The following is a 23,072-nucleotide window of genomic DNA, read 5'->3' on the forward strand; positions in this document are numbered from 1 at the left end:
GCGTCCCGTAGACTCCATTACCAACATTTATCTAGATCAAACACTTGATCTCAGGGGTTTCATCCACCCGACGAACCTCATGGATCATCAACTTCAACACGAAAGCGAACACACTCTAATATCCGAATACTACTACAATCACCTAACATACGTGTAACTCTAGCATTAAACTCAGCGTCGTTCGTCTCGATCCCATTTCCCGTCGCCATTCTAAGGAATGCAAAGCGATTAGATCACGAACGTATAAAGCACACACACAATACCACCCCGTCTTGCTAAACACTCGTCGTACATCACTTGCTAGACACGATTTGCACCCGTAATAAGGTTTGCAAGTCCTTATTACGCATACACGTCGTATCGACTCGTTAGTACAACGACCGCCTCTCTTGATGATATATGCAACCGCAAACACAAACAAAACATAACACAAGAATCATTATCACAACACAATAGCATATTAATAATATCCGCATTACTAATATAAATGTTAGTCAACCTATAAACAAGGCACTAACTAAACCCATTCTGACCCGTAATCCTACAAGTCCCGCAACAATTAAGCACACACACAAGTCTAAGTCTAGGCACCTATCTCAAGTCACCTAAATCCCTTAGACCATGCTCTGATACCACTTGTAACATCCCAACCCGATATACAATCAACCACGTGAAATTTACCAAAATAAAAAAAAAATTCTTTGTTCAGCAGGTGGCGCGGCGCGCCATATGGCCGCGCGACGTGCCAAACTGGCCTGTCCAAAAAGTCATGAAGTGCGAAAATGTTTGGCCACTTCCCGGCGTATTTAGACAAAACACTTTTAACCATACATTAATATATGTAGAACTAACACGTCCCATTAATAAAATTAGTTTTACGAAGACCGGGCCTACATCGGCCGTTTTACGACTTTCGTACGAAAATACAAGTTTTTAACCACATGATTTGTAATACAAAATAAAGGCCGAGCATGGCGATTGGGGATACGCTACCCAATCCTAATAAATCCAAAAGCAAGCCTTCTAAAGTAACTACGCAAGTCCACTAGTCCCCGCTTACCCGAGCCTCCGCATCCATGCAATCTATAAAAAAGTCAACAACGAGAGGGCAAGCTAACGCTTAGTGAATGCAATACTTATACATATACATATGTAATTTACCTACACGCATCCACTTACAATACCATGCAAACAAAATGCATAAACGAGCTAGCAACACCAAACATACGACTAGCAACAACGTTAGTATATAAATCGCCACAATAATATACTAAATCACAATAATGCATAAATATAACAAACCGTTCCTCGCTATGGAACTACCGACTTGTAGACGACCAATAACATCGAGTCTCACTCGTATGTTGTCACCGACTTGTGACTCATCAAAGGGTGTCACCGACTTGTGAACTACCCACCAATATCTATGGGTCACCGACTTGTGAACGCCATGTGACATCACCGACTTGTGAAGCGCCACTAAGTGTCACCGACTTGTGAACACTATAGGGTGTCACCGACTTGTGAATCACCCAAGGGTATTACCGACTTGTGAATAACCTGTCGAGACACTACCGACTTGTAGTTCCCATCCCATCATACCAACAAATATGTCACCGTCTTGTGACATAACGCCCACTACTTACGATGTGGCACTAAAGGCCCACATCGCGTACGAGTAAATAAACCACATACATACATGTATAAATATTCCACTCACCTTTTCGCCTTGAAGAAATGCCACCGAATAATCTGCAACACACCGATGGAATGTACCTATTCCATTATCACAAACACCACAACATAATTAGGGTGGATTTACAAATCAACCCAAATTGACAACTAGTGCAATTTCGACCCAAATGCACTTCCAAGCACAAACCGTGCCCAAACTAACCAATAATCACTAACACAAGTGAGAATGGTCCTAATACGCCAATTAGACCCAATCATAGGTGTTAAACACCTATCTTGCCTAAAATGGCACTTAAACACTAATTTGATCCATAAGAAGTCAATATCGCGCCATTATCAAGTTTTAACAACAAAACATATTTAACTCGGTTTTATACTTCAACTTAATCCATTTTAAGTTTATAAACCTTATTAAATCGACAATTGGGTTATAATCATCACCAAACCCTAATCTTTGACTCTAGTCAAAGTTAGTCAACCAAACATACCCAAAAGAGTTTCAACACTACTAGAATCACTAATACTAGAGATTACACACTACATACAAGCCTTAAACATGGTTAAATCATTAACCAACCCTAAACCCACCAACATCAACAATAACTAGTTACAATTTCCCATTTCACCTCCTAAATGGGTTTTATAACTAACTAGTTCAAAACCCTAAACTTGAATATCAAATTACAAAGATGAAGTTCGGAGTTTGAACTTACCAATACCGCTAAAATAATGCCGTTGACGAGTAGAACAACTTTAATACCCGAGGTTTGACCCGAAACACCCTTCTTCTTCTCCAATTGGAGCTCTCTCTCTCTCTAAAACTCTCCTCTCACTCTAGGGTTTGAAGATGAGAGTGTTTGATGAGTGAAAATGAGCTCCAATGGAGTTCTAGGTCAGTCTTGATGACCCCAAACCGACCCTAATTGAAAAGACCAAAGTACCCCTCATTTAAACCTTTTAAAAAGGCTGAAAATTGCCTCTGCAGCAATCGGCGCGCCGCGCCAGAAGGTGGAGCGCCGCTCCAAATAACTGGAAATTGTGGTCGAGCCCAAAACAGGTTTCAGCAACTTGTTTTGGCCATAACTTTTCGACCGTAACTCCGTTTTCGATGAATCAAATATCGTTGGAAACGTAATAAGATATTCTATCCAATGGTAAGGCTTTGAAACATCAACTCAAAATTTATTTGGGGTTGAAAAGATACGTACACACCTTGTCACTTCGAACAACGTCCAGTTTCCTTCGACGTTCGAGCAAGCAACACGTACACTTCATACACGCATCGTACACCATAAATACATTATGTACAATAAATATTTGGGTCTTACATATTCGTTAGGAAGAAAATGTTTCCCCGCATATAAGTATTGATTATAGCGAACTAAATAATTTCCGGTTAAGAATCGATATCCTCTTCCTCGTGTCAACGACCTCTTGGTCAAGTGCAAGGATCATGTGTATATTCCAAACATCGACCTCCATTTCGGTTATCATCAATTGAGGGTTAAGGTAGAAGGTATCTCCAAAACCGTTTTCCGAACTCGTTACGATAGTTATGAATTTCTTTTAGTGACCGTTCAGTTTAACTAAGGCTCCGTCCGTATTCATAGACCTCCTGAACCGCGTATGCAAACTTATCTAGACAAATCCATTATCGTATTTACAAATGATTTCTAAACCTATTCAAGTAAAGAATAAAAACGAACAACGTCTCCGTCTTACTCTCGAACCCTTGAGGAAAGAGCAATTCTATACCGAATTCTCCAAAAGAGAATTTTGGTTAAACGAAGTTCAATTTCTAGACCATGTTGTTAGTGGTCAAGGTATTACAAGAAAATCTCGCAATCGAAGCCACACGTAGTCGGGAAACCCTCACGACTCCGACTTGTATTCGTAAAATCTTAGATCTCGCCGATTATTACCGAAGATTCATTTCCGACTTTTTCTCGTGTTGCTCGTCCTTTAACACCGTTAATTCACTAAGGGAAAAATTTAAACCTCTCCGTGTCCGAACCTTGAACGTGATTATTCACACTAACCTTACTAGCTAAATTCGTGAAGCACAATGGAATTTAAATATGGAAATATCTCTACTTGAACGCCTGAAGGGCATACTCTCTCGACTCGAAATCAAGGAAACTGAAATTCGTTATTTTACACGAAGAATTTGAACACTTAATTATGGATCCGATAAATCTTCTCATCACCACGTACCATGATACATAACTCTGTCATTTCACTATGACCATCTGATATTACTGGGACCCAAGATAACACACAATCCAAGGATACCTCTTTCTTTGACTTATCGTCCTTATACTTCTGATAATTGGCCATCTACTACTCAACCCCGAACTATACAACTATGGGTACTATCTCGTTTCCCACCCAGTCTCAACATTTGACCACAAGATGCGCAATATGGCTACATCGAGGTGTAAACTCATCCTATTCTAAGTTCTCATTTCACTCCTATCTTTTCGTTCGCACTTCCGTATAAGGAAACTTTTTATATAATTTCTCAATGGAGAGAGAGACTCTTCATGTATTACTAGTATTCGCCACGAGGGTGACTAGCCCTGACGAACGTTTTCGGTAGCCGATAAGAAACTTGTACCAACAAACGCTTTCGAGCCCTACCAAACTTGTTCAAACATATCTTAAGAAATTCTATTCCAACACGGTGTACCATTGTCAATTATCCCGGATCGAAATACTCGTTACACATCTAGTTTGCAAGAAGCCTTAGGAACACGATTAGACATGAGTACCGCGTATCTTCCACAAACCGACGAACCAAGCAAACGAACGATTTACATCTTGGAAAGACATGTTACAAACTTGTATTGTCGCCTTTAGTTGATCCTTCTTACAACAGTAGTTACCACTCGTGTGTTAACGCCGCACTTTCAAAACCTTACAGCACCACAATTGTTGTTCTCCTATTCGTTGGACCGAAGTAGGTGACAAGCAAATCATCAGATCCGAAATCATTCAAGAAATAACCGTTGAGATAGTTCAAGTCCAATAAGGGCTCAAGACGGCCCGTAGTCTCCAAAGGAGTTATACCAATGTTAGATGAAAATCTCTCAAGTTCAAAGTCAGTAACCGTGTATTATTGGAAAATCGCACCTTGGAAAGGTGTAATTCGTTTCGGGAAATTGAGGAAAGTTATATCCGTAATATTGACCCTTTTAAAATCTTGGGGCGTATTGGAACCGCTTCCTACCGTTTAGGTCTCCTGACTCAATTAAGTGTCCGTTTACCTTGCGTTCCATGTAACAAACTTAGAGACGTGTCCTGCGGAACAGGAACGTGCTATCCTTCTAGATAAACTTAGTATTGATGACAAACTCCTCTTCATAGGAAAACCAGCTGAAATTGTGGATCGTAAAACCAAGCCTTAATACAACGTGAAATCCCGAATGTCAAGGTTCATGAGAATGCCCAAGGATGTATCTTCTACTATTCATAGCATTGATGACACGAGGTCTCGAGTAAGAGACATCGACTATTACTTCCAACTAAATTTCGGGACAAAATTTCTTTTAAGGTGTGGGTAATGTAACATCCCGCATTTTTTCGTTAAATTATTTTAACGCCCGTCTTTTTATTTTAAATAATATCCTTCGTGACTAGATTCGTATCCTCTGTTAGCTAACATTCTTAATAATTTCGTTATTGGATTATAACGTCTCCCGTACTCTCGTGTAATTCAAAATAATTCTTTCGGTTAATTTCCGCACCCGACTACAAACTTGAGGGACTAAACTTGTCAAAATGCCAAAATGGTGACTAGGTCAAAGGAGTCAAACTCCATCCTCATCCATTCATTTTCTTTTATTTCCTTTTTCCTTTTTCTTTCATACTTTCACATTTTCTCTCAATCTTCAACCCAGAGATTCATCATCTAAATTCGAATTAGGAAGCTAGCAACAAAACAAATTACATATTTGGGATCCTCTCTTCATCCTCTACAACTTGATACCAATTTCACCTTATTTGGGTAACTTTATAAAATCACTAGCTTTTGTGTTCTAGATGTTTTTGAATTATAAAAGTGTTAATTAGTGTCTATGGCTCAAGTCTAACATGAATATATGATTTGTATGCTCGATCTTGTTGTTTTGAAGTAACTAGCTTGAACTTGAATTTTGGTGTGTTTATTCTTGAGATTTAATTGCTTAAATGTTTGCTATACTATGGACCTCCGATTCACATGTAACTTGTTCTAACATGCTTATATATGATTAAAAATCTCAAAAAAATAGTTCGGGACCCGACCCGAATGTGTTGACTTTTTCGTTGACTTTGACCCGACCAAAGTTTGACTTTTTGTCAAACTTAACCAAATGATTATGCAACCTTTCTAACATGATTCTATACTTGTATCTTGCATGAAACTTGACAATTTGATTCACATGCTATATAATCGAGTCGTAACGAGCCATAGGACTAATTGAACATATTTGACCGATCGTGTTTACCGTTATTGATACAACCCTATTTGTTTAGGTCAAGACTAGCGTTTTACTTTGCACGATTACTTGTTGAAGTAGCTTTTTACTCTTGCACTCAAGGTGAGATCATAGTCCCACTTTTACTATTTTGAACTTACATTTGAGATGAGAAAACATAAACGTTTCATTTTACAAAGTGAACACAAGTTCAAGGAAAACAAACATTCTACAGCGAGTTAGAACAAAATTCTCAATTCGATTATCATTAGTTACACTTGCCGGGTGTAAGCGAGAACTTATGTTATATGGCCATATGGGTTGACAACCCTCATTCAGACGGTTCGATACCGTCTACGAATGAAATATATTTTCGAGAAACAGTGTATGTTCTAACACTATTGTGATGGGGTTCTATGGAGGAAAGTTAAGCCTTGATAATTGGGTGCTCGTGAAACAACTTTTGGAATGTTTTACTATTATTTCAATATTATAAATCTTGTGGTTCATTTGTACTTACTTACTTACTTAAACCTATGATTTCACCAACGTTTTCGTTGACAGATTTCTATGTTTTTCTCAGGTCTTCGAACGATATGTGATACATGCTTCCGCTCATTATTTTGATACTTGCATTGGATGTCGGGTATATGTGCATACATGGAGCGTCTTTTGACTTTATTTAAAACTGTGTCGCATAGGTTTCATTTGTACTTATAACTTTGTAACGTAACTTTTGGTTGAACAATTCTTGTAAACTTGGAAACAATCTTTACTTTTGAAATGAATGCGACATATTTTGGTCAAACGTTATTTTAAAGACTTATGACAACGTAACGGGACCTAAGTAGTCGGCGCCGTCAATGACGATTTTTTCGGGTCGCTACAAGTGGTATCAGAGCCTTGGTTCTAGGGATTTAGAGTTTATTTGTGTCAACCCCGAGTCATAGGGTACATTAGTGAATCTAGACTACAACCGGCATATGGACTTAAAGTAGGAATTACTTGACTATTTGTCCATTTATACTCGAACTCTTCTATTATGTCTAACTCTTATTCAATCTTAATCGCACGTTGTCTAATTTGGTTGACACGCCACCTTGACTATATGAACTAATGTCGAATGCACATATGAATCAGGGTAATATAATTTCCGGGATTATATTACGGTGACTCATATGAATGTTCCGACATTATGACATAAAGAATTTAAGGCGAGTCAAGTAAAATTTTCTCTTTATCGTGATTCCATATCATGATTAGTATTGTTGATAATACTAATCAACGGTATTCTTGTGTCATGAAGGAACAATGGCTCACCAAGGTCAACACAATACTCCTCCCGAAACTCTAGAACAAGCTCTTCAACGAATGATAGCCACCGCCGTGGGTGCGGCCGTGGCCGATCACTTTTCCAACAACAACAATCATAGATCCGGTAATTCAAGCGAAGGTTGCTCCTACAAAAACTTCATGAAGTACAACCCTCCCATTTTCGATGGAACCGAGGGACCGGTTGCTCTCACCCGATGGTTCGAACAAACAGAATCCATTTTTAGCATAAGTGGTTGTCGGGACCAAGATAAGGTCAAGTTTTCCACCCTCACTTTCACCGGTATTGCTCTCTCATGATGGAACACATATGTACAATCGGTGGGTATCGATGAAGCCCTTACACTCCCTTGGACCGAATTGAGAGAAAGAATGATCACTGAATACTTTTCGCGCGAAGAGACTCGAAGGCTCGAACAGGGGCCAAGAAATTTAAAAGTAGCCCGAAATGACCTCGAAGCTTATAATCAACGTGTAACATCCGTCCCACATCGGTTGGAGAGGGGAACGAAGCATGCCTTATAAGGGTGTGGAGACCTTTCCTAGCATGACGCGTTTTGGGACCACAAGCGCAGCAGATCTCATGAGAACTCTGCAGTTAAGCGTGCTAAGGCGAGAGCACTACCAGGATGGGTGACCTCCTGGGAAAGTGCTCGTCGTGTGTGGTTGCCAAGAAAAATCCGTGCGCCTACGGGCAAAGCGGACAATATCATGCTACGGGGAACATGTTACCTGGGATGTTACAGATGGTATCAGAGCCAGGCCCGGAACCAAACGTGCACAATGAGGACGCTGTGTCCCATTAGGGGGGAGGATTGTAACATCCGTCCCACATCGGTTGGAGAGGGGAACGAAGCATGCCTTATAAGGGTGTGGAGACCTTTCCTAGCATGACGCGTTTTGGGACCACAAGCGCAGCAGATCTCATGAGAACTCTGCAGTTAAGCGTGCTCAGGCGAGAGCACTACCAGGATGGGTGACCTCCTGGGAAAGTGCTCGTCGTGTGTGGTTGCCAAGAAAAATCCGCGCGCCTACGGGAAAAGCGGACAATATCATGCTACGGGGAACATGTTACATGGGATGTTACACAACGGTTTGCCGAACTAACCTCAATTTGTCTAAACCTCAGGGCTCCTGGGCCCCAAGGAGTTGAGATTTACATGGATGGCCTCCTTAAGAGCATTCCGCACGGGGTAATGCCATCAAGACCCGCAGACCTACAAGAGGCTGTGATGATAGCCCGCCGATTAATAAAAACGGTGGACGAAATTGAAGCGCCGGCACCAACGGTCGAGGACCAACCGGATGACAACAAAAGAAAACGGGAAGCCTCCCCATTAAGCAACCACAACCACCACGACTCCACCAAGAAGCCTTTCACCCCCGACGGCAGGAAAAGTTATGCCGGAACTCGACCTTTTTGCAACAAGTGCCACAAACATCATTATGGCGGATGTAGCAAACCATTATGCAACAAGTGCCGCAACCGTCATTTCGGTAAATGTAGCAAACCATTTTGCATCAAGTGTCAAAGAAGGGCCATATGGCCCATGTTTGTAAGAGTACCGTTACCGTCGCTCAAAGGGTGCCCAACGCACACAGGACGGGTGTTTGTTTCGAATGTGGCCAACCGGGTCACTTTAGGAATGCGTGCCCAAAGAAGAAAATCAACCCCAACGCACGCGATTGAACTTTCAACATTAACACCGAGGAAGCCCAAGATGACAACTAGTCACGGGTACGTTTCTTCTCGAAATTCTCATATTTCATGTTTATTCGATTTGGATGTCGATAAATTTTTTGCATCCGAGGCTTTGGAGCCTACTATTTGCACTCCACCACTCCCCTAGATGTTACTTAGGCCATTCAAGTGACCAACGGAAAACTATTGCGTGCCGACAAATTTTATCAGAGGATGTATGTTAAACTTATTGGGTAGATAATTCGAATTTTGACTTGATATCTATAGAACTAGGGAGCTCAAAACCTATTCGTTAGGAAGAAAATGTTTCCCCGCATATAAGTATTGATTATAGCGAACTAAATAATTTCCGGTTAAGAATCGATATCCTCTTCCCCGTGTCAACGACCTCTTGGTCAAGTGCAAGGATCATATGTATATTCCAAACATCGACCTCCATTCCGGTTATCATCAATTGAGGGTTAAGGGAGAAGGTATCTCCAAAACCATTTTCCGAACTCGTTACGATAGTTATGAATTTCTTTTAGTGACCGTTCAGTTTAACTAAGGCTCCGTCCGTATTCATAGACCTCCTGAACCGCGTATGCAAACTTATCTAGACAAATCCATTATCGTATTTACAAATGATGTCTAAACTTATTCAAGTAAATAAGAAAAACGAACAACGTCTCCGTCTTACTCTCGAACCCATGAGGAAAGAGCAATTCTATACCAAATTCTCCAAAAGAGAATTTTGGTTAAACGAAGTTCAATTTCTAGACCATGTTGTTAGTGGTCAAGGTATTACAATAAAATCTCGCCATCGAAGCCACACGTAGTCGGGAAACCCTCATGACTCCGACTTGTATTCGTAAAATCTTAGATCTCGCCGATTATTACCGAAGATTCATTTCCGACTTTTTCTCGTGTTGCTCGTCCTTTAACCCCGTTAACTCACTAAGGGAAAAATTTAAACCTCTCCGTGTCCGAACCTTGAACGTGATTATTCACACCAACCTTACTAGCTAAATTCGTGAAGCACAATGGAATTTAAATATGGAAATATCTCTACTTGAACGCCTAAAGGGCATACTCTCTCGACTCGAAATCAAGGAAACTGAAAATCGTTATTTTGCACGAAGAATTTGAACACTTAATTATGGATCCGATAAATCTTCTCATCACCACGTATCATGATACATAACTCTGTCATTTCACTATGACCATCTGATATTACTGGGACCCAAGATAACACACAATCCAAGGATACCTCTTTCTTTGACTTATCGTCCTTATACTTCTGATAATTGGCCATCTACTACTCAACCCCGAACTATACAACTATGGATTCTATCTCGTTTCCCACCCAGTCTCAACATTTGACCACAAGATGCGCGATATGGCTACATCGAGGTGTAAACTCATCCTATTCTAAGTTCTCATTTCACTCCTATCTTTTCGTTCACACTTCCGTATAAGGAAACTTTTTATATAATTTCTCAATGGAGAGAGAGACTCTTCATGTATTACTAGTATTCGCCACGAGGGTGACTAGCCCTGACGAACGTTTTCGGTAGCTGATAAGAAACTTGTACCAACAAACGATTTCGAGCCCTAACAAACTTGTTCAAACATATCTTAAGAAATTCTATTCCAACACGGTGTACCATTGTCAATTATCCCGGATCGAAATACTCGTTACACATCTAGTTTACAAGAAGCCTTAGGAACACGTTTAGACATGAGTACCGCGTATCTTCCACAAACCGACGAACCAAGCAAACGAACGATTTACATCTTGGAAAGACATGTTACAAACTTGTATTGTCGCCTTTAGTTGATCCTTCTTACAACAGTAGTTACCACTCGTGTGTTAACGCCGCACTTTCGAAACCTTACAGCACCACAATTGTTGTTCTCCTATTCGTTGGACCGAAGTAGGTGACAAGCAAATCATCAGATCCGAAATCATTTAAGAAATAACCGTTGAGATAGTTCAAGTTCAAGAAGGGCTCAAGACGGCCCGTAGTCTCCAAAGGAGTTATACCAATGTTAGATGAAAATCTCTCAAGTTCAAAGTCAGTAACCGTGTATTATTGGAAAACCGCACCTTGGAAAGGTGTAATTCGTTTCGGGAAATCGAGGAAAGTTATATCCGTAATATTGACCCTTTTGAAATCTTGGGGCGTATTGGAACCGCTTCCTACCGTTTAGGTCTCCTAACTCAATTAAGTGTCCGTTTACCTTGCGTTCCATGTAACAAACTTAGAGACGTGTCCTGCGGAACAGGAACGTGCTATCCTTCTAGATAAACTTACTGTTGATGACAAACTCCTCTTCATAGGAAAACCGGCTGAAATTGTGGATCGTAAAACCAAGACTTAATACAACGTGAAATCCCGAATGTCAAGGTTCATGAGAATGCCCAAGGATGTATCTTTAACTATTCATAGCATTGATGACACGAGGTCTCGAGTAAGAGACATCGACTATTACTTCCAACTAAATTTCGGGACAAAATTTCTTTTAAGGTGTGGGTAATGTAACATTCCGCATTTTTCAGTTAAATTATTTTAACGCCCGTCTTTTTATTTTAAATAATATCCTTCGTGACTAGATTCGTATCCTCCGTTAGCTAACATTCTTAATAATTTCGTTATTGGATTATAACGTCTCCCGTACTCTCGTGTAATTCAAAATAATTCGTTCGGTTAATTCCCGCACCCGACTACAAACTTGAGGGACTAAACTTGTCAAAATGCCAAAATGGTGACTAGGTCAAAGGAGTCAAACTCCATCCTCATCCATTCATTTTCTTTTATTTCCTTTTTCCTTTTTCTTTCATACTTTCACATTTTCTCTCAATCTTCAACCCAGAGATTCATCATCTAAATTCGGATTAGGAAGCTAGCAACAAAACAAATTACATATTTGGGATCCTCTCTTCATCCTCTACAACTTGATACCAATTTCACCTTATTTAGGTAACTTTCTAAAATCACTAGATTTTGTGTTCTAGATGTTTTTGAATTATAAAAGTGTTAATTAGTGTCTATGGCTCAAGTCTAACATGAATATATGATTTGTATGCTCGATCTTGTTGTTTTGAAGTAACTAGCATGAATTTGAATTTTGGTGTGTTTATTCTTGAGATTTAATTGCTTAAATGTTGTTAGATGTTAAAAGTTCATGTTTTAATTGTGTTACTAGTATCACTAGCTTCAAATTGATGTGTATGTTGCTTTAGAAAACTTCATAAACTTGATTATTGATTTTGGTGAATTTGGATAAGGGTTTGATGAACTTGAAATGGACTTTTGATGATTCGAATGCTATGAAACGTTGTTAGTAAATGTTTAGTTGTATTGTATGTTTAATTACCTTCGAAACGGCATATCATACATGTAAATTGGTTGCCCGAATCATGAAATGCGTTTTACAAACTTGAAACTTTGATTATGAACGTTCATTGAACATTCGACGAGAATGTGATTATTGTAAATGCATGTTTTGATTGATGATATGTTCTTAGTTGTATTCCTTATCAAAAGAGCTTTCCAACGATATAAGATACGCATTATAAGTGTTTACGGTTTGTATTTTGTGCAAAAATGAATTTGGATCAAGACTTGAACTTTTGGAACTGACCACGTACCAGACCACGTGTATTGCCGCGGCGCGGCACCCCTGGTCGCGGCGCGACATAAAGCGTGTTCCATTTTTTGTTTGCCTTGTCACTTTTACTAAAAATGTTTGCTATACTATGGACCTCCGATTCACATGTAACTTGTTCTAACATGCTTATATATGATTAAAAATCTCAAAAAAATAGTTCGGGACCCGACCCGAATGTGTTGACTTTTTCGTTGACTTTGACCCGACCAAAGTTTGACTTTTTGTCAAACTTAACCAAATGATTATGCAACCTTTCTAACATGATTCTATACTTGTATCTTGCATGAAACTTGACAATTTGATTCACATGCTATATAATCGAGTTGTAACGAGCCATAAGACTAATTGAACATCTTTGACCGATCGTGTTTACCGTTATTGATACAACCCTATTTGTTTAGGTCAAGACTAGCGTTTGTACTTTGCACGATTACTTGTTGAAGTAGCTTTTTACTCTTGCACTCAAGGTGAGATCATAGTCCCACTTTTACTATTTTGAACTTACATTTGGGATGAGAAAACATAAACGTTTCATTTTACAAAGTGAACACAAGTTCAAGGAAAACAAACATTCTACATCGAGTTAGAACAAAATCCTCAATTCGATTATCATTAGTTACACTTGCCGGGTGTAAGCGAGAACTTATGTTATATGGCCATATGGATTGACAACCCTCATTCAGACGGTTCGCTACCGTTTACGAATGAAATATATTTTCGAGAAACAGTGTATGTTCTAACACTATTGTGATGGGGTTCTATGGAGGAAAGTTAAGCCTTGATAATTGGGTGCTCGTGAAACAACTTTTGGAATGTTTTACTATTATTTCAATATTATAAATCTTGTGGTTCATTTGTACTTACTTACTTACTTAAACCTATGATTTCACCAACGTTTTCATTGACAGATTTCTATGTTTTTCTCAGGTCCTTGAACGATATGTGATACATGCTTCCGCTCATTATTTTGATACTTGCATTGGATGTCGGGTATATGTGCATACATGGAGCGTCTTTTGACTTTATTTAAAACTGTGTCGCATAGGTTTCATTTGTACTTATAACTTTGTAACGTAACTTTTGGTTGAACAATTCTTGTAAACTTGGAAACAATCTTTACTTTTGAAATGAATGCGACATATTTTGGTCAAACGTTATTTTAAAGACTTATGACAACGTAACGGGACCTAAGTAGTCGGCACCGTCAATGACGATTTTGTCGGGTCGCTACAACTCCCTTTTGGTTATATTATTTATACTAGTAATTGTAAATAAGGTAGAAGGTTTTCTCTGTTAGGGCTACTCGAGAGAACGAGTAATCCGACCACATACTTTGATGTACGCAGCCCAGCAGGATTATTCCCTGATTGTTTCTAACCCATCCCCGGCCACCACTAAATATTCGCCCTATACTAGTAAATTGCACTTATAAATCACAACCTATATCACATGACCTACAAGTTTTAGACCAGAGATAAATTCATAAGGAAACAACAATAAGATTGAGGTTACTAACCTGCATCTGGTTTCACTTGTTGTATTATATCGATGACAAGAATTTGCAGACTGCATTTGATAGCTAGAATACGATGTAAGTTCCATCGCTTTTGACCACACCATTGATTCGCACCTTTGAACATATCGAAAATGGGAATCAGATTTCGAACTTACATGAAAATCAAATCGTTGAGAGTTAAGGACTTGGCGTGTTGCTTTACGAGCTAGGAAAAACCACTTCATTGTCAATCGATCAAGAAAGCTTTATCGGGGATGCAAAGTTTTTTTAATTACTCGATGAATGATGATCAACTTAACTGCTTATATTTTCATTACTTCTTTCACGTTTTATAATCTAATACGTACGTGCTTTTTTTTGGTAGTCACTTTTATGTACATGAATGAATATTCACATGACTTTAGTGTTTATTTGTCTGGCTCTCTATGATCTGGAGATTCTTCACAATAAAAATATCAATCGATTAATAAAGTGTTATTGGGGATGCAAAGCTTTTTTAATTACTTGATGAATGATGATCAAATTAACTGCATGACTTCTTTTACGTTCTATAATCTAATACGCTTTTTTTAGTAGTAACTTTTTGCAATAACTACTTTTTATTTGTCTAGCTATGATCTGGAGATTCTTAACAATAAAAAATAACCCTTGTGCACCATGCAAATTAAGTTATAGATGGATTAATTAATGGTGTAGAAAATCATTTTGTATGTCACCTAAATACTAATGCAAAACCAGTTCAATATATAAGCTCATGAGTTCCTTAGTACTCTAAAACTAATTAATGATAGAGAGGGTTCCCATAGACTTATATACTTGTTGGGTTATTGGTTTCCAATTAATGTGAAAGGCCCAAGCCCAACAAAATAGGCCCAAGATAAAGGTTGACTTGGTCAAGCATCTGTGGGTATGATTTAGATCAGTTGTGTGCAGCTGTTATTCACTCAAGAGTGCAAGAGAGATCAAGAAAAAGAGTAAAAACCCCAATTCCAGTCTACAGTGACAGCATGCCAGAAAACCTTCGATCTCCGGAGATCCGACCGTTGAATCTTCGCAATTTTTGGGCTGTGTCTTCCTGACATCAGTGCCAACATTTTTAACCGTTGAATTCGTCTAATAAGGTCTGTAGGTCGTGTTCTTGCTGCTGGAACCGAGAGCAGATTTTTGGGTGAGATAATTTCTCTTTTATCTTTTAGGTTGTTCATATACTTGTTGATTATTGTAGTTCAAGAGTATGATGATGTTGTATACCTCTAGATGATCTAGAGAAGACCTATTGTATTGTTCTCTTGTTGATGATAGTAGAATTTAAGTGGCTTACGAGTCCCGTGGTTTTTACTCTCGATTTTGAGAGGTTTTCCACGTAAAAAGGTTTCGTGTGTATTGTGTGTGCTCAATTATTTTGTATTTGCTAATTTGGGACAGAATTAGGTTGGATTTGGTATAGTTTATTTGTTAGCATCCTCACGGTTTCATACGGGTCGGGAAAGTGTTGGTCAAACGGGTTGGTTTCCGCTTTGTAGATTATCCGTTGTGACCTATTTTCCCATCAAATTGGTATCAAGAGCTAGGTTATTTGATTTGACTTGTGTGAAAGATGGAAGCTAATACAAGTAAAATGATTAGTTTAAATGGTTCAAATTATCATGTTTGGAAAGGCAAGATGGAGGATCTTCTTTATGTGAAAGATTACTATTTGTCTGTTTTTACTGAGGATAAACCTGAGGAAAAATCTGATGCTCAATGGAAAATTTTGCATAGACAAGTATGTGGGTATATTCGGCAGTGGGTTGATGATAATGTTGTGAATCATATTACTGGAGAGACTGATGCTAAAGCCTTATGGAAAAAGCTTGAACAATTATATGAACGAAAGACTGGGAATAACAAGTTGTTCTTAATTAAACAGTTGAAGGGTTTAAAGTATCATGATGGGACTCCTATTACAGATCATCTAAATGCATATCAGGGTATTATTAATCAGCTTGCAGGAATGGGTATCAAGTTTGAGGATGAGATTCAAGGTCTCTGGTTACTTGGTACGTTACCGGACTCTTGGGAGATTTTTAGGACATCTTTGTCCAACTCTGCACCGAATGGTATTATCACCATGGAATTGGATAAGGGTAGTATTTTGAATGAATAGATGAGAAGAAAGTCACAAGGTTTCTCTTCACAGTCAGATATCTTGGTCACAGAAATGCGGGGGAGAAGTCATAGTAGAGGTCATGGTAAAAGAGGCAAGAATCGCAGTAGCTCAAGAAAAGGAAAGTTTTCTAATGTTGAGTGCTATCATTGTCGTGAAAAATGGCACACAAAGTGGTATTGTCCACAGTTAAAAAATGAGAAGAAAAAGGCATATGACAAGAATAAACAAAAGAAAAGTGATGGTGGTGATGATGATAAGGTTGAAGTTAACACTATCACGGATGAATTCTTTGTTTGTATTGATTATGATATGATTAATCTTACTCATGATGACACGAGTTGGATTGTTGATAGTGGTGCTACATGTCATGTTGCAACATGTAGAGACCACTACTCATCTTATACTTCGGGTGATTATGGATTTGCTAGGATGGGTAATGCCGGGTTATCAAAGATCGTTGGTATTGGAGATGTTTGTTTGAAATTTGACACTGGAATGGAGTTAGTTTTGCATAATGTAAAACATGTTCCGGATATGAGACTTAATATTATTTCAACAGGAATTCTTGATGATGATGGTTATTATAACGGTTTTGGTAATGGTATTTGGAAACTAACTCTTGGTTCTATGATAGTGGGAAGAGGCAAGAAAGACTCAAGATTATACATCACGCGTCCGAAGATCATCCAGAACATTGTTAACGCAGTGGACAATGTTGATTCTACTGAGTTGTGGCATAAAAGACTTGGCCACATGAGTGAAAAGGGGATGTCTATCTTGTTTAAGAAGAATGTGTTGTCGGGTGTTAATGATATTAATTTGAGTAAGTGTTCTCACTGTTTGGCAGGAAAACAGACCAGAGTTGTGTTTAAGAGTCATTCTCCTTTTCGAATGGAGAACGTACTTGATCTAGTTCATTCGGATGTTTGTGGGCCTATGAAGACTAGGACACTTGGTGGATGTTCCTACTTTGTTACATTCATCGATGATCATTCCAGGAAGGTGTGGGTTTATACCTTAAAGTTAAAGGATCAAGTATTTGAAAAGTTTAAGGAATTTCATACACTAGTTGAAAGACAAACGGGGAAGAAACTCAAGTGTATTCGGACTGATAATGGCGGTGAATACATTGGCAGATTTGATGCTTATTGTAAGGAGAATGGTATTCGGCATCAAAAGATTCCACCAAAGACACCTCAGTTGAATGGCTTAGCAGAAAGGATGAACAGAACTTTGGTTGAGAGAGTTAGATGTTTGCTTTCACATGCAGGGTTGTCCGATTCCTTTTGGGGTGAGGCTTTAAATACGGCAGTTCATATTATTAATCTAATCCCTTGTGTACCTTTGCGTTTTGATGTTCCTAACAGGGTTTGGAGCGGCAAAGATGTTTCTTACCGTCATTTACGAGTCTTTGGATGTAAAGCATTTGTTCATGTTCCCAAAGATGAAAGGTCAAAGCTTGATATGAAGACTAAGCCATGTGTATTTCTCAGCTATGGTGAAGATGATTTTGGGTACAGGTTATATGATCCAGTTCAAAAGAAACTTGTACGAAGCCGAGATGTTGTTTTTTCAGAAGATCAAATGTTGAAAGATGTTGAGAAGACAGAGTCAGTTCCTCAACATAATTCCGATCTTGTTGATTTGGATCTAGTTCCTCCACAACACGTTGATTCAAATGTTGGAGATGATGTTCATGATAATGAAAATGGTACTGATGATAATGATGCTCCGGAGCAGGTAGAGATTTCAGTACCAGATATTCCTTCATTTGTCCCACTTAGGCGGTCTACCCAAGACCGTCATCCTTCTGTTAGATATTCTGCTGATGAATATGTACTACTCACTGATGGGGGAGAGCCAGAGTGTTATGCAGAAGCTATGAAAGATGAGCATAAGAAGCAGTGGGGTGAAGCCATGCAAGATGAGATGAATTCCTTACTAGAGAACAATACTTATGAGCTGGTGAAGTTACCTAAAGGCAAGAGAGCTTTGAGAAACAAATGGGTATTCAAAGTGAAGACAGATGAGCTTACTTTAGAACCAAGGTACAAAGCTAGGTTAGTCATTAAAGGATTCAGCCAGAAAAAGGGTATTGATTTTGATGAGATTTTCTCACCGATTGTGAAGATGGGATCTATTCGAGTGGTTCTTGGGTTAGCTGCTAGTCTTGATCTTGAGGTTGAACAGATGGATGTCAAGACTGCTTTTCTTCACGGTGATTTGGATAAGGAAATCTACATGATGCAACCTGAAGGTTTTCGGGTTAAGGGTAAAGAAGATTACGTTTGTAGACTTCAGAAAAGTCTATATGGGTTGAAGCAAGTATCGAGACAGTGGTATAAGAAGTTTGAGTCGGTTATAGGAAAGCAAGGCTACCGAAAGACAACTTCAGATCATTGTGTTTTCTTTCAGAGGTCTGGTGATGATGATTTCATCATATTGTTGTTATACGTTGATGATATGTTGATTGTTGGTAAAAATATTAAAAGAATTGCGCAGTTGAAGCGAGAATTGAGCAAGTCTTTTGCAATGAAAGACTTGGGACCAGCAAAACAGATTCTTGGCATTCGGATTTCTAGAGATAGAGGTGCTAAGACGTTACATATATCACAAGAGCAATACATTGAAAAGGTGCTTAGTATGTTCAATATGGAGAATGCTAAAGTGGTTAGTTCCCCTCTTACTAACAACTTTAAGCTAACAGATAGAGATTGCCCTACTTCAAAGGAGGATGTTGAGGAGATGGATAAAGTTCCATATGCTTCAGCGGTTGGTAGCTTGATGTATGCTATGGTGTGTACTAGGCCTGATATAGCTCATGCGGTAGGTGTTGTTAGTCAGTTTATGTCAAATCCGGGTATGAAGCATTGGGAAGCAGTTAAATGGATTATGAGATACTTAAGAGGTACTTCAAAGTTAGGTATCACATTTGAAAATGGAAAGCCGATGCTTGTTGGTTATACAAACTCAGATATGGCAGGAAACAAAGATAACATGAAATCCACTTCTGGATATATGATGACCTTCGCAGGGGGAGCAGTTTCATGGCAATCAAGGTTACAAAAGTGTGTTGCGTTGTCTACGACCGAGGCTGAGTATATGGCAGCAACAGAAGCGTGCAAAGAACTATTGTGGATGAAAAGGTTTCTACAAGACCTTGGATTTAAGCAATCACGATATGTGGTTCTTTGTGATAATGAGAGTGCGATTCATTTGGCTAGAAATTCTATGTACCATAAGCGGACAAAACATATTGATGTGAGGTATCATTGGATTAGAGAACGTCTTGAAGATGGTTTATTTGAACTTGATAAAGTTCATACCGATGATAATGGTTCCGACATGTTCACAAAGGCTTTAGCAAGTGAGAAGCTCAAGGTATGTTGCTCGATCGCCGGGATGGCGATTCCTTCCTCATAATTGGAAAGGCGGAGATTTGTTGGGTTATTGGTTTTCAATTAATGTGAAAGGCCCAAGCCCAACAAAATAGGCCCAAGATGAAGGTTGACTTGGTCAAGCATATGTGGGTATGATTTAGATCAGTTGTGTGCAGCTGTTATTCACTCAAGAGTGCAAGAGAGATCAAGAAAAAGAGTAAACACCCCAATTCCCGTCTACAGTGACAGCATGCCAGAAAACCTTCGATCTCCGGAGATCCGATCGTTGAATCTTCGCAATTTTTGGGCTGTGTCTTCCTGACATCAGTGCCAACATTTTCAACCGTTGAATTCGTCTAATAAGGTCTGCAGGTCGTGTTCTTGCTGCTGGAACAGAGAGCAGATTTTTGGGTGAGATAATTCCTCTTTTATCTTTTAGGTTGTTCATATACTTGTTGATTATTGTAGTTCAAGAGTATGATGATGTTGTATACCTCTAGATGATCTAGAGAAGACCTATTGTATTGTTCTCTTTTTGATGATAGTGGAATTTAAGTGGCTTACGAGTCCCGTAGTTTTTACTCTCGATTTTGAGAGGTTTTTCACGTAAAAAGGTTTCGTGTGTATTGTGTGTGCTCAATTATTTTGTATTTGTTAATTTGGGACAGAATTAGGTTGGATTTGGTATAGCTTATTTGTTAGCATCCTCACGGTTTCATACGGGTCGGGAAAGTGTTGGTCAAACGGGTTTGTTTCCGCTTTGTAGATTATCCGTTGTGACCTATTTTCCCATCAATACTAACATTATTTCTTTCCTACTAACGACGTGAGATGACTTTCATCTTTTTATAATCAATTATACTTCAACATATATATCAAATCTCCTATTTATTTGAATCATTTTGGGCTTCCTGCTTAGGATGTGATTCGATGGTTTTTTGCGTGCAGTAAACGAATTATATGTACAAATTGGATTGAAGCAGTTTCTAACTTCATTAGATGGTTTTCTGCGTGAGCTTTAACGGTTTATCGAAAGTGTTTTCTTGAAACGGGTATGCTAAACATTCAAATTAAAGCATATTGTACCATTCTTGTTACAATTCAGTTTGATCTATAAAGAAATTGATGCAATTTCGTTGGTGAATTTAAAGCATCCCTCTTATTTCCAGATTATACTGTTAATCATTTTAGACGTTAATTTACCCGATTTTGACACCTGTGTTTATGCAAATTCGTGTGCATAGTTCATCACTTCACCAATTCATAACCAATTTGCTATCAGACTAACAGAAGTAGAAATGATTCGGTGTATATGTTGGTATTTATTTAAATCGTGTTATATTTTGTTTTACTTTTTTTTTTTGTTGGTAAAATACATTAAATTACCAAAGGGCCATTGGTCCAACGGTATCGAAGTGGCCCTTTCAACCAGAAGGTTGAGGGTTCGAGTCCTGCTTAGGACAATTTGTATATAGAATTCGTGATTAATTCGTGTAGTGGGTGTGTGTGAGTTTGCCTTTCAAAAAAAAAAAAAAAAAAAAAAAAAAAAAAAATCATTAAATTATATTAAGGCGATTCAAGAATCGAATGAGTTAGAGTTGATGCAGACTTACTTCAAGTGATCCAACGATCACCAAATCAAAAACAAACACAAATGAACTAATATAAACAACTTCAAGTAGACCTACAAATGCCCACACATCAATTAAAGTAACGTAAACAACATTGAAAACATACATAACGAATAATTAAAAACTATTGAAGTCAGTAAACCCTGAATCATAAAGAGCTCAATCATCAACTAACAACGTTTCGTGAATAAAAATTAAAAAGCATGAGGAGAATTATCAACTCAAAATGTTAGCTTTTCTCTTGCTTGCTTTTCCAAATTGCAGCCAGCCAGGGCCCCAGCACCGAGCTCCGCTGGTTATAAAGCAACTAGCAAAGCATCGAGAGTAGTCTTCGCGTACCCAATGTAATTCGTGTTATATATGCAACAAACAACGTTGTAACCGGACTTTATCACCCTTGGGAACGAGAATTTGGCAAGCCGTAGAATGGACGTGTGCATACTTGATTAGAAAGAATTGTAACCAAAAAGTTTTTGCAAATAAAAATTGGAATGGGCCTACGGGAATGATGGAAGTACAACTTAAATCGTTTGAATGGATACCTAATCGCATCAAGAATCGAAAATTAGATTGGCTACTCTGAATCTCTGATCTTTTTTCCTGTTTTGTGTAAGCATTAAGGTTAAGTTGTTCTCTCTACAACTTGTCGGGTATCCGGTTGCCTAGCGTCTGTATTTGTTCATATGCTCGAGTTGTATAGCCATAGGCGAAACTACATGGGGGCAGAGGGGGGCGCCCGCCCCCAGTGGAATTTTTTTCAGTGTAAAAATTTTGGGTTTTTCGACTTTGCCCCCGGTGGAAAAAAAATTTTGCCCCAAAACCTACATATTTTGCCCCAAAACTTTCAAATTTTGCCCAAAATTCTCCAACTTTTGCCTTAAAACCTTCAAGTTTTGCACAAAAACCTTCAAATTTTGCCAAAAACCTTCATAATTTGCCTAAAAACCTCAATTTTTTGCCCCAAAACCTCCATATTTTGTTCAAAAAAGTGCTACGCTTTTAATTTTTTTTTTTTTAGCCCCGGTGAAAATAATACTAGTTCCGCCACTGTGTATAGCGTATGTCATATGTATCTTATTCTCAATTTCGTGTAATAAACAGAAGCCCAGTTTCTGCTCGTGTCTGTATGTAATGGGCCGACCCCCCTATTGGGCCTTCGAGTTAATATATATGCGTTTCGAAAAAAAACAAACGTTGTAATTACAATATACTATAATGTGTAGCTTGTTTTGTATGTCACAAACAGTTTTTCACTTATTATTATTATCATTTTATTATCATTATCATTATTATTATTATCATTATTATTATCATTACTATTATCATTATTATTATTATCACTATACACTATCAACACTAAACTTTTGGTCGTTTGGCCTCACCTCCCCCCAAAATCTTGGTCAAAACGACAACAAGGAAAGAAATGGGGAAAAAACCAAAACACCCCCCCAAAAAATGTTTCGACTTACACCCAAACCCTCAAAACATGGGTATAAAGTGTAACATCAATATATTAATTAAAAAATTTAAACAAACTCCACCTATATTTTCAACGG

The 23,072-nt window shown here is 38.5% G+C and overlaps 1 pseudogene; it reads right to left on the reverse strand.

Annotated features, from left to right (window-relative positions):
- Positions 1-14,580, reverse strand: part of LOC139874817 (stemmadenine O-acetyltransferase-like) — a 35,741-nt pseudogene extending 21,161 nt beyond the window's left edge.
- Between the last annotated feature and the right edge of the window lie 8,492 nt (positions 14,581-23,072).

The sequence above is a fragment of the Rutidosis leptorrhynchoides genome, chromosome 11, assembly GCF_046630445.1.
Source record: "Rutidosis leptorrhynchoides isolate AG116_Rl617_1_P2 chromosome 11, CSIRO_AGI_Rlap_v1, whole genome shotgun sequence".
Classification (NCBI taxonomy): Eukaryota; Viridiplantae; Streptophyta; class Magnoliopsida; order Asterales; family Asteraceae; genus Rutidosis; species Rutidosis leptorrhynchoides.